Raw genomic sequence first — 11,591 nt, forward strand, 5'->3', positions numbered from 1 at the left:
TGTGTGACTGCCCCCCCTCCCAGTGTATGTGTGACTGCCCCCCTCCCAGTCTGTGTGTGTGACTGCCCGCCTCCCAGTCTGTGTGTGTGTGACTGCTCCCCTTTCCAGTCTGTGCAAGTGTGACTGCCCGCCTCCCAGTCTGTGTGTGTGACTGCCCCCCCTCCCAGTTTGTGTGTGTATGACTGCCTGCCTCCCAGTCTGTGTGTGTGACTGCCTCCCCTCCCAGTTTGTGTGTGTATGACTGCCCCCCTCCCAGTCTGTGTGTGTATGACTGCCCCACCTCCCAGTGTGTGTGACTGCCCCCCTCCCAGTGTGTGTGTGACTGCCTCCCCTCCCAGTGTGTGTGTGACTGCCCCCTCCCAGTGTGTGTGTGACTGCCCCCCCTCCCAGTGTGTGTGACTGCCCCCCTCCCAGTGTGTGTGTGACTGCCCCCCTCCCAGTGTGTGTGACTGCCTCCCCTCCCAGTGTGTGTGTGACTGCCCCCCCACCCAGTGTGGGTGTGTGACTGCCCCCCACCCAGTGTGGGTGTGTGACTGCCCCCCTCGCAGTGTGTGTGTGACTGCCCCCGCACCCAGTGTGTGTGTGTGTGACTGCCCCCTCCCAGTCTGTGTGTGTGTGACTGCCCCTCCCTCCCAGTGTGTGTGTGACTGCCCCCCTCCCAGTGTGTGTGTGACTACCCCCCTCCCAGTGTGTGTGTGACTACCCCCCTCCCAGTCTGTGTGTGTGTGACTGCCCCCCCTCCCAGTCTGTGTGTGTGACTGCCCCCCCTCCCAGTCTGTGCGTGTGTGACTGCCCTCCCCCTCCCAGTCTGTGTGTGTGTGACTGCCCCTCTCCCAGTCTGTGTGTGTGTGACTGCCCCCCCTCCCAGTGTATGTTTGACTGCCCCGCTCCCAGTCTGTGTGTATGTGTGACTGCCCCTCCCTCCCAGTGTATGTGTGACTGCCCCCCCTCCCAGTCTGTTTGTGTGTGTGACTGCCCTCCCCCTCCCAGTCTGTGTGTGTGTGACTGCCCTCCCCCTCCCAGTCTGTGTGTGTGTGACTGCCCCTCTCCCAGTCTGTGTGTGTGTGACTGCCCCCCTCCCAGTGTATGTTTGACTGCCCCCCTCCCAGTCTGTGTGTATGTGTGACTGCCCCCTCCCAGTCTGTGTGTCTGTGTGTGTGTCTGTCTGCCCCCTGCCACTGTGTGATGCCCCTCTCCCAGTGTGTGTAAGTGCCCCCTCCAAGTCTGTGTGTGTGTGTGTCTGCCCCCTCCCATTCTCTGTGTGTGTGTGTCTGCCTCCCTCCCATTCTGTGTGTGTGTCTGCCCCCCTCCCATTCTGTGTTTGTGTGTGACTGCCCCCCCCCCAGTGTGTGTGTGACTGCCCCCTCCCAGTGTCTGTGTGTATCAGTGACAGAATGTATACAGACACCAACCCACTCACCCACTCACCCACGTGTCAGTCAGTCACCCACGTGTCAGTCAGTCACCCACCCATATGTCAGGCAGTCAGTCACCCACGTGTCAGGCAGTCTAACATGTCAGTCAGTCACCCACCCACGTTTCAGTCAGTCACCCACCCACGTGTCAGGCAGTCAGTCACCCACCCACGTGTCAGGCAGTCAACCCAAGTGTCAGGCAGTCACCCACCCAAGTGTCAGGCAGTCTCCCACCCACCCCCCCAAGTTTCAGGCAGTCTCCCACCCACCCACCCACCCAAGTGTCAGGCAGTCTCCCACCCACCCACCCAAGTGTCAGGCAGTCTCCCTCCCACCCACCCAAGTGTCAGGCAGTCAGTCACCCACCCACGTGTCAGGCAGTCAACCCAAGTGTCAGGCAGTCTACCACCCACCCCCCCAAGTTTCAGGCAGTCTCCCACCCACCCACCCAAGTGTCAGGCAGCCTCCCACCCACCCACCCAAGTGTCAGGCAGCCTCCCACCCACCCACCCAAGTGTCAGGCAGCCACACATGGGGGAGTGTTCAGTCTGGGGAGAGGTGTGGCTGAGGCTGCAGTCCTCCAAGACAGCTCTATGCTGTATTGCCAGGGATTTAGACCTAGACGTCTGACGTCACTAGGGGGCGCCATGTGGTAGCTCTGACGTCATCAGGTGGGCGTCAGCATCCTGGTTATGTGGCAGAGCCGGGAGGGGTGAGTATCAGGGGGGGGTGGTATATATTGTGACTGTTTCTTGTGTTTGGTAGCCTTCACCTTGAGAAAGGCTATATTTGACTGCTGAAACGTTGGACTTTATGGCATATTAAACCTCCTTTGAGTAAGACCGTGTGCCTGCTTCTTCTTCTTTGTTCGGCTACAGGAAGGGTCAGGAGACAGGGAGGACAGAGGCAGGAGAACCCCATCTGGCTCCGGCCTTGCCTGTCCCTACGAATACAAACATACAACCCCTCACTGAATAACATAGCCCTAACCCCATGTAATAATCCTGGGTGTAAACAAAATAATGGTTTTATGAATATTGTAATGGTTTATTAGGGACCTAGGAGGTGGCCAGTGGGGCTGTTATGTGTATTTGTGTTTATTGTGGGTAGCGGGGGTGGGAGAAGGTGGTATTTGGCCCTGGCTGGGTGTTTAGGCCTTGCCAGGGGGTTGGGGGATGACTTAACCTCTTCTTTAACTTAGCGGTTAATTCCGCTAAGGTAATGAAGGGGTTAACCCCTCCCACTACCCCCCCACCCGGTAGGCCTAAACACCCATCCTTGGGGCCAATACCCGGTTCACCCACCCCCGCTACCCACAATAAACACAAATACATATAACAGCCCCACTGGCCACCTCCTAGGGTGTATAACCCCTTCATTGCCTTGGCGGTAATGAAGTTGCCTGTAAATGCATTTTTTATGCATGGGATTCATGCCGGGGGTCTCTGATGCTGATATTAATGGATATCAGCTCCGGGATACATGCATTTTATTTTCATCGCAGCTTCACCCCACCTTCTTGCCTACTTTTGTGGCGGGACAATTTGGAGAAGAAACAGCAATTTTAAAGTGGCGATCAGCCGCAAGAAGCTGATCAGGGCTTATAGAATTGAGCGTGTTTGAAAAACTGGCGATCAGTGCCGAAAAGTGGCTTATCACCGCGCATCTGCAGATTTTATTTATTTATTTATTTTCCGGCAAAAAAAAAAAACGGTTATTTTTGCTCTAATCGCCAGCTTCTCTGGGCTTACTGAATCGCTGTAGGCGATTACTGCATGAGGGCCTTAGGGAGGATTTGTTCCTGTAAAGTACACCTAGTTTGGCATAGGATTTGGATGTCAGGGTATCAATGTGCAACCCAAATGTTAAATGGGAGTTGAACTATATGCCCAGATATTTCAAACCAGTAACAGGGGCTAGGATGGTATTAGAGCTGGTTTTTATCTGAAGCTCTGTCATTGGTAGCTTTAGCAATTTAGCTCTGGTCCCAAATACCATTGTTACAGTCTTGTCAGTGTTTAAAATCAGTTTGTTTTGGGAAATCCAGTTTCAAGTCTCAAAAAATCAGATTGAAGTATGTGTTCAAGGTCAGAGAGGCGAGGGCTGCGTGCATATAGGATAAGATCTAAGGCCTCTCACAATAACCCGTTAGGAATATAAATTCCTCATCTATCCGACATAAGTATAAAATATACTCTACCTTGACCCCTAATACAGAGTTACCCACCTTATACGGGAGCAGCTGCCAGACGAGTATACACTGGCGACACACTTTATTCGAGCTCGGCTAGTCCCACGAATTCGGGTATACCCGGGTGTATTGAGGTTTGTGACTGTTTTCTGCCCGAGTGCATTGGGTTATTTTCCAGACAGGGATTGAAGCATTTTATTCCCGCTGGCTGCAATACTGCACAGTATATATATATATATGCTGCATTACAATTCATGAATTTATGCCATCTGGTAGACACGCGAAGCATTGCAGCCTATTAAATCCTAATCATTATCATTTAACAGATCAGCCGCCCGTCAGCCAGGCATGAACCCAGGCTGGGAAGGCAAACGGAACGGGGCTTGTCAGAGGTGAGGAGCGGCGCATTCCAGGTATCTGCCAGGTACATACTGGGTATTTGCTCGAATAAAGTGTGTCGGTGCTGTAGTAAATGTATCTTATTTCTTTTGCCACTGGAGGGCAGCGTGGAGTTACACGGAGTGGCGCCCGTAAGGACGACGTGCCAGTTAGGCGGAAGGAGAAGCGCACACACTTTTATGTGAAACGGATATATTTGGGGAGGGATTTTGTCGTCTGAGTGAGAAAATTGATATTTTGTCACAATGGAAAAATTAACCATTTAAATATGCACAGATTTTATCCCACTTTTGGAAATTAGGGATGTTGCCTAAAAGTTTGAGAATGCACAAAGTGCCACCCATGGGCTTTAATGAAGCAGCATTTGTGGGATAAAGGGAACAGCATTCTGTATAAAGGTATTTTGGGCTCGATATAAATAATTGAAGCCAAAAACTAATATTAAGGGGCCTATGCAGAGAGCAGCGCGAACGGAAATTTCGGCGTTTTTTAGCGCTATATGGCTTATAATAAGGTTGGAAATGGCGAGTTGAGTAAAAAGCGCCATTTTTTATTTTTTTTTAGTAGAACTCGCCGCACGGCTGGCGAGAACCAAAATCTCGCCAGTTTTGAAAAGGGCCGTATGCAGAAAGGTACGATCGCCATCTAGGGGCTGTTCGCGCCATTAAAATGGAGAGAAATTCTACAATTAGCTCCGCCAACAAAAGTTGGCAGGAAACTGGAGCTCACCGGCGAGAGTGAAAAGAAAAAAAAAAAACGCGCTTTTTTTCAAACATGTTTCACCAGCGCGCATCTCGCCGGTTGAAACTCTCCATAATCAAGCATGATTTTAAATGCAGTTTTCTGACCTTTCTGCATATGGAGATAAAATCACGCCATTACAGGTACAATTTATTACCAATTCCAATTATTTCCAGCGCTGCTCTCTGCATAGGCCCCTAAGTAAATTGAGAATGGAAAAATATTCAGCACAAACGTACAGAATGTGATGTTCTGAGAGATCTTACAGATGTTATCAAATCCCACAATGAATGTATAGAAAATGTCTGTATAGAACGAGTCAAACAAGAATATGCCAATAAAACGTTTAATTGGGAGATACAGGGGCCACAATTCAGGTCAGTTAGCTGGAAGAAGGGAAGCCGGTCAGCCGGTAGAGCCGGTCAGCCGGTCAGCCAGAAGAGCAGGTCAGCCGGTCAGCCAGTAGAGCAGATCAGCCGGTCAGCCGGTAGAGCAGGTCAGCCGGTCAGCTCTGAGATCAGCATTACTTATATCTCCTAACCTTTGCCCCCTGCATGTAATGCGCAGAACAGCCTGCACTGCATATACTGTACATGAGATACTTAACCCTTTCTTTTCGCTCGACTCTAATCTGAATGATTTGCTAATTGGTTTGTAATTAGAGAGATATTTGTAGCAGAATCCCATGTATGTTCTTTTTACCTTTTTAGATACCGTTTTGTGTAATAAAAGATATGAGATCAGAGGGGCTCCCTGTTTGCACTCGTGTTTTGGCAGAAGTGTATATGTGACCCTATAAATCTCCCTCACACCCGGCTTGGCAGTGTGACACTAGTGCAGCGACCTGGGGAAGAATCACTGAGCTGTTAGCAATAGATACAACGGATAGAAAAGACACTACACATAGGTTGGATTAAAGAGAGTATTTTATTGAAATAATTAATCTCTTTGCTGGGAGGGGCCTGCAGCACATTGCAGAGCGATATAGTAACACGCAGAGCAATGCACTGCAGGCCCCTCCGGCAGCAAAGGGGTGAAGACCAATGCAGAGTGTATAAAGATCTCACTGATAATTCATGCACAAAGGGCAGTTTGTTGCTGTGATCCAGAGGAAGGCGAAACATAACCCCTGCTGTGCAATGGGGGAAAAAAATTCCTTCCTGACCCCATTAAATGGCGATCGGATGGTCCCTGGATCACTGCGCAGTGAGATCAGATGGAGCTGCACAGATCAGCGTTGTTATACACAGGGGCACACTCAGTATATAGAGATGCGGGTGATGGGGCCCTTGTGCCCCTGTGTATAACTCACCTGCTCCCCCATCCCCCTACATATCTATCCCATTCACCCCTTTTCCTCCCGCATACCTCGCAGGGCCGGCCGGCCATTAGGCGGTCGCCTAGCGCGCAAAGGTCCTAGGGGCGCATTAATAATCATTATTATTTTTTCCTCTTATTATTTCTAATTTATTTATCTTTTTTTAAAAATTATTATTCTTTTTTTTATCCAGTATTTTGGCGCCCTTTTATTTTTATTTTGCGTCGCGCTGGGGTGCGGTCGCACCCCCTGCAGCCCCGATAGCTACGCCACTGTTTATTTTATTATTTTATTTATCTTATTATTTTTTATACAACTGGGGCACAAATTTTAAGTTTCGCCTGGGGCGCATGAAACCCGTGCTCCGGCCCTGCTCCTTGTTCTCTCTCACCCTCTCACGCCCAATATCCCAATCTCCCTCTAGTACCTGCCCCTCCCGCAGCCTTCCTGATCTTATCTGCCTCTCCTGCGGTCAAACCAACTTCTCAGGGCCCCTAGAATACCCCTGGATCTACGCCCTGGCTCCTCTGCTACCTGCTCCCGGGGTCTGCTGCTCCGCCTAAAAAAGGTGAAGCAGCAGATCTGTCCGCACCTCTCGTATTCTGCTACCTGCTCCCGGGGTCTTCTCCTCCGCCTAAAAAAGGTGAAGCAGCAGATCCGTCCACACCTCTCGTATTCTCCTAGGCCATCGTCCACCACGTCGCCAGACTTGACATCCGCTTCGTCGTCTGCCTCATCGGCCGCCTTGTAGCCCACCTCTTCGCACCACTTGACGCCCGCTTTATCGTATGCCTCGTCGTCCGCCTCGTAGCCCGCCTCGTCGTCTGGTGGCACAAAGGGCACCACCTTCGTGCGTGTCCTGATCTGCAGGAGACATGAAGTGTTTGTAACCAGGGACAGTGATACTCTGTATCGCAAGAGCTCCTGTGCCACTTATACCCCCTCCCCAATACCACGTTATACCGCCCTCCACAGGGCAAATACCCGTTATACCCACCTCCCCAGGCTCAGTACCCAGTTATACAACCCTCCCAAGGCCCAGTACCCTGCTATACGCCCCTCCCCAGGCCCAGTACCTGTTATACCCACCTCACCAGGCCCAGAACCCGTTATACCCACCTCACCAGGCCCAGTACCCATTATATACCCCTCCCCAGAAGGTCATGTTTCTATTTATCAAAAATACATTGAGTTACCTCTGGTTTTCAAGCATGTCCTGGGGGAGTTATCACAGAGACACAGAAACGTCGCTGAGTTTGGTGAGTAACTCCCTTAAACTCTCAGCAGTTGAATTCCCCATTAGGCGCTTAATGCGTTAAAAACAAGCATTGCTATTTCTTTGCATGAAGTTGCAGGTAATTGGAAGAGTTACACAGTGACGGCTATTTCATCACTCACCTTCTTCCATCGAATCGGTCTTAGCGGTAGTGATCTCAGTATTATTTCCTCCTTAACATCGGATATCCATATCCATTCTTCGCCTCTGATCTGTATGCAAGACAATGCTTTAAGACAGGGTTGCGCAACCTTTTTCCCCTGCTCCCCCCTCCACCCTCCCCACCTTGTCTCCGACGTTCTGATGTAACGACGTCATGTGATATCACGTTGCTATGGCAATGCCACATCATGTGACGCCACGTTGCTGTCTCCAGAAGCCGCCGGAGACAAGGAAAGGGAACTTACAGAGGCCTTGCGCGCGATTTCCGGCATTTAATTTAAATGCTGTGGGGAAGAGCGAGGGGCCACTGTAAGCGCCGAGCCCCTCCTCCCCAAGAAAATGTCGCACCCCTCGATTTGCGCACCCCTGCTTTAAGAGATATTCTGGGACCCTCCAACTCCTCCATCGGACCCTTCCTCATATTGACTGACCTTGCAGTGCTCTGCACTGACTTGCACTGACCTGCTATGATGCCTCTCAAAATACCATGCTAACTCATTCTGAACATACATGTGTCCTTTCTACATGTTACTCAGCTTGTATGGGCCACAGACAGCTTTCCCGGGGTCCAGGACTAGTTGCCACCGGGGACACTCACCCATGGGTCGGCGACCTTGCGAGAACCCACCCCCCCAACCTGTTTTCTCTTGCATTGCCATAGACAACAACATTTCAGCCTGCTGGCCTTTCTCTGGTAAAGTGGCTAAACCCACTAAAGCCAGTAAAGAAAGGCCAGCAGCCGAAACATTGTAGTCTGTGGCACAATAAATTATCTTTTTTTATTCAAATCCGTGTGCCCTTTTCCATCAATCATATTGTATACATTGGACGAAATGCCGGTCTTCCCTGAGACTAAGGGGCACCGGTAAAAGTATCACTAATTGTTTTTTTTGGTGTGCAGCAAATCCCCATCATTTTTGCGTTCTCTTGCTCTGCCCCAATCTGACACACCACCTTGCTCTCTCACCCCCCTCTTACACTCCCGCGTCACCCTTTCCTTCCCCAAAGGTTGTCCTTTAATCAGATCTTACCCAAATTGTCTCCATCTCCCTTGGAAATGTTCTGTCTTTAAACTGTGCGGTTCCTCTTGATCCGAACTTTCTTAGCTGACCCCTTTAGGTTTCGGCTCCGAGGGTCTAAAAAAATAAGCGACTCCGAAAAGATGTGAAATATGCGCACGGGTCCTAATGGGGCACTGAGGGGGAGACTTAAATACTAGTAAATATAATCTACTGTGCTAACAAATATAATCTATTAACTAACAAATATAACTTATTAAACTAAGAAATATAACTTATTAAACTAAGAAATATTATTTATTAAACTAAGAAATATAACTTATTAAACTAAGAAATATAATTTATTAAACTAAGAAATATAACTTATTAAACTAACAAATATATCTTATTAAACTAAGAAATATAATTTATTAAACTAAGAAATATAACATATTAAACTAAGAAATATAATTTATTAAACTACTGAAAGAAATATAACTTATTAAACGAAGAAATATAATTTATTAAACTAAGAAATATAACTTATTAAACTAAGAAATATAACTTATTAAACTTACAAATATAATCTATTTAACTAAATAAATATCTATTAAACTAAATAAATATCTATTCAACTAAATAAATATAATCTACTTCAAAACAATACAATAAAAAGCTGGAGAAATGATACGTTAACCAAGCCACAGATTTGATGCCAATGAGCGTTGAACTCCTTGCAGATCCACCGTCAGCTGGTTGTGGCAGAAAGTGGTGACATGCAGTAGAACAGAGTGGTTGAGCTGTAACCACGGCAGTCAGGTCAGAAATCAACACAATATTTTTTGAAATTTAGAATGAGAATGTTCAGTATGTCACATTCTGGGCTCAGACTCTGAGCCCTGTCACATGTTAGCAGCTTGTGATAATAGAAGGTATCCATATACTGGGATGTGATAAGAAACATGAAGGTCATTTTATACTGGGTCCCATAACCTGCTTTATATGAAGTATCATTTTACACTAGTAGAGATGTTACATTTTGAAAAAATAGCGCTTCTGGCGACAATGTTCATTTTCTCTACAAATGATAAATGAAAAAGTTGGATAAAACGTTATATGTGTGTGTGCGCGCGCAATATATATATATATATATATATATATATACTGTAAATATTCCTGTATATTCATTTGCATGTCTTAGACAGGTCTGCAACCCTGTCTTTCACCATTATCTTTAACCTTAATAGTCGTATATATATATATATATACATATATATATATATATACATATATATATATATATATATTTATATATATATATACATACACATATAGTATGTATATATATATATCATACTATATGTATATATATAGTCTGTTTTATACACACATACACGTGTGTGTGTGTGTGTGTGTATATGTGTGTGTGTATATATATATATATATATATATGGTATAACCCAGAGGTGCGCAAAGTGGGGAGGGGGAGATTTTTCGGGGGGGGGGGGGTGGCGCAGGCGGTTGCAGAGGCCCCGCACACTTCCTCGAGGCATTAAAATTAAATGCCGGGGGATCACGTGAGGCCTCTGCAATGCTATTACTTACCTTGACTCTGCCGGCGTCACTCATGTCTATGGCAACGCGGTGTTAAATTACGCCGCGGGGTTATGTGACGTCACCCTCGTCAAATGCCGCTGCAGGTCACGTAACGCCGCATCAAGGTAAGGGGGGGGCGCGAGCACCAGCAGAGGGAAGGCAGGGAGGCGAGCTGCAAAAGTTTGTGCTCCCCTGGTATAACCAATAAATAATATAGCTGATATAGCAATCTGGTTGTCGCTAGAGAGAGATTATAATGGCAGTGAGAATTAGTGGCCAGAATTAATAACAGTGCAATTACTAAAAAGTAGCTGTAATAAAATAATAATAAACACTCTGCCTAAACACAATAAAAGTCCAGAAACCTAGCTCTAATAGCTATGTTATAACTCAATCATAAAAGGATCCAATTCGGGCGTCCTCTGGAGCCCTGGTACTGTAGCTCTCTTCAGAGAAACAACCACCTCCTCGATAGATATCTAAACAAAAAAAAGAAGAGAAAGCGCCCGCTCCATGTGTAAATTTGGTTTAACAATTTCATTTCCTGGACAAGATAAAAATAACAAACTCACAAACGCCCGTTTGGTAAAAGCGTTGTATGAGACAGGCTCGTGCTCCGTGGTAATCCGGTGGTCAATCCGCAGCTCCAGACTTTGGACGATGACCGGGAAACTCGATAGGCTGCGCCCCTCGCAGTGTGGTCCTCCGGCAATCTGTAGTATGCAGTTGTGATTCCACTCTGTAATTCCGGTGTCTCGTCTTGGTTGCGTACCAACTTCCCTTCCGGCGTCAAGACGGATAGTGTGGCAATAACGAGAAGAAAGTACCTACGCGTTTCTTCAGCACACGGCCGATTTCATCAGGGGATTATGCTACAACTCACTCGTAATGGTTTTATAGTCCTACAGTCCAATTGGTAATGGCATAATAGATCACATGTGTTACTGATTTTATATAATACAGTAATAGATTCTTGTATGACACACACACACACATATATATATATATATATATATATATATATACACAAATACGTATGTATGTATGTATATATATATAATATATATATATATACACACACATACATATATTTACACACACACACATACATACATACATACATACATATAAAACGGTCTTCTTCGGAGAGAAACAAACTCTGATCTGGATCTCTCATCCCTCAGTTCCAGCGCTTGCCAAACTGTGGGATGGAGTGTATGTATTATAAGGCTGCACTGCCAGACAGGATAGAAACTGTTCAGTATCCTGGGAGCCCTATATATGGAATTTATTACCATCCCCTGGTTTCTGTCACATTATACACACATAGGTATGTATATATATATATATACACACACATACATATATATATTTACACACACACACATACATACATATAAAACGGTCTTCTTCGGAGAGAAGAAGATATATATATATGTATATATAAATATATATATATACATATATATATGTGTGTGTATATGTGTATATATAT

This window comes from Ascaphus truei, unplaced genomic scaffold (assembly GCF_040206685.1).
Source record: "Ascaphus truei isolate aAscTru1 unplaced genomic scaffold, aAscTru1.hap1 HAP1_SCAFFOLD_555, whole genome shotgun sequence".
In the NCBI taxonomy this organism is placed as follows: Eukaryota; Metazoa; Chordata; class Amphibia; order Anura; family Ascaphidae; genus Ascaphus; species Ascaphus truei.